This window comes from Trachemys scripta, chromosome 2, assembly GCF_013100865.1.
Source record: "Trachemys scripta elegans isolate TJP31775 chromosome 2, CAS_Tse_1.0, whole genome shotgun sequence".
NCBI lineage: Eukaryota > Metazoa > Chordata > Testudines > Emydidae > Trachemys > Trachemys scripta.
The window spans coordinates 162188701-162190820 of NC_048299.1; the positions used below are offsets into that span (position 1 = coordinate 162188701).

The 2120-nt window shown below is 42.5% G+C and overlaps 1 long non-coding RNA gene across 1 annotated transcript in view; it reads right to left on the reverse strand.

Moving 5' to 3' along the window:
• Positions 1-322: 322 nt before the first annotated feature.
• The window catches only part of LOC117873076, a 21198-nt gene continuing 19400 nt past the window's right edge, over positions 323-2120 (reverse strand). The window contains exon 3 of the long non-coding RNA XR_004644641.1: positions 323-1394. This is a non-coding gene — a long non-coding RNA (uncharacterized LOC117873076). The remainder of the gene's footprint in view (positions 1395-2120) is intronic.

Here is a 2120-nt window from a genome sequence, read left to right on the forward strand (position 1 = left end):
TCCCCCTGCATCTCTTCCTGGGCTCCTTTTCCCAGTCTCCTTGCGTGGCCAGTCCCAGCTCCCTCCTCCCCCCCTCCACCCAGTTCTTATATGATCTGTGTTTCCCACTACCAGTCAACTGGGTCCCAAGCTCCACCTTACAAGCTCTCCCCCTAGTCTCTTTTCCCAAACAATCCCAGCCTCTCCCTACTGCCAGTTTCCAGGCTCAGGTTTCTTGTCCAACCAGTCCAGCTGCTCTCCATCCACTGCTTCCAGAACCATCCTCCCCATGCAACTCCAGTCCCAGTTTCACCAGACTCCTGTTCCAATCTACTCCTTTCCCTCCTTCCTTGTCTGGCTCTTGTCTCTTCTGCATTCAAATCAGCTGGCTTCCTACTCCAAGCGGTCTGGGCAGCAGCAGCAGCATTGAGAGCACAGAAGAAACAGGTTACTGCTCTCATTTCCAGTGCCAGCCCATCCCAGTGGCTCAAAGGGACCAGGAGCAGCCACTACAAGGAAAGTCCAGCTTTGCCCCATGGACCTGGGCTGGAGGAAGGATGCTCAGTCTCTCCATAGGGATAGTGCATGCACAGTCTGGTCATACATAGGAGCTGTGAGGGGATGCAACATGTTCGGTTGCTCTGCGGAGATAACATTTTCACAGTCTGGTCAGCACTAGGAGCTGAGAGAGGATGCTCAATGAGGACAGAATCTTTGGCGATGTTAATTACTAAAATAAAAAATGTCTCGACTGAGCATGTACAAACTGCATTTTTTCAAAGGCTTACGACTTGGTCAAATTGGTGTTTTTTTTCCATGGGGATGGCAAAAGCTACAACTGACACAAACGCCACTCACTCCCCTGCCAAATTTCAAGTCTCTCCTCCAGAGCATTGCGGGTGAACGAGCATTTTGAAGAAAAGATCTAAAGAATTTTTTTTAACAAAAGCAAAACAATATATTTTCCCCTTTTCTTGGAAATGGCTGAACCATTTTGGCTGAAATTTTTCAGAGAAATTCAACCTGAGCCAGAAACCTGGCATAGAAATTTTCAGCCCAAATTGTAAGGCTTCACAAAGTTACAAGCAACTGAAAACAGGGTCTTATAATGGGAAATGTCAGGCAGCCATAATAATAGATGGTGTTAACAATCTCACTTATAATGATTTAAATTAATTAACTGGATCACTAAGCTCCATTAAAGCAGAATGTATTTTTAAATGAGATAATGGTGTTCCCGAATTCATGTTATTTCTGCTCTTGTGCATCCTCCAGTTTAAATTTCTGATAATTCTTTAAAATACCTTCATTGGGAAATAAGTTGTTGTATAGATTTCTTTAAAGATTATCTCTGTCAGCTTGTCTTTGCTCAAAAATAAAAATCTTCCATAATATTCTTCAGAAGTTACAATAAGCTGTTGAAGACACAAGGAAAGTCCAGTAACTCATCAAAACAACAATGCTGCAATGTCTCATGATTTTATTGCAATTCTTGGATTATTTGGTATTTTTCTTAAAATCCCAGATGCTTAAATTATGACACTGCATGAGAATCTCAACTTTATTTTAAAAAAGTAAGCTCCTACTTCTCATGGTTTGAAGTAAAAGCTTGAAAATATGAAGCAAGTGCACCCTAAAGTATCAGAAGGAAAAAAGAAAAAGCCAAAATGTATTTTAAAAATATGATTTCATGATTTTTAACAAATCTCATGGTTTTTAGAGCCTGACTTTTTAATAGTGTTGATACAGAATAGTGACTATGTCTAGCATAATTGAAGATTCAGTCAGATTTTCTTGATAAGTCTGAAGTGCTGTCTTAAGCACCCAAACATTCCTTCTAGTCTACTAATCTTTATTTATTTATTATTTTACAACTAAAATAGACTCATTAACAACACGGAGTGGGAATTTGTGAAGATAAATAATACTTTTCACTTCATAATGAATAGGGTTACCATATTTTGTGCCTCCAAATGGAGGACACTCCATGGGGCCCCGGCCCCGCCCCAGCCCCGCCCACTCCCCAACTCCGCCCCTTCCCCAAAGTCTCTGCCCCCACCCCGGCTTCCCGCGAATCAAATGTTCGCGGGAAGCAGGGGTGGGGGCAGAGACTTTGGGGAAGGGGCGGAGTTGGGGAGGGG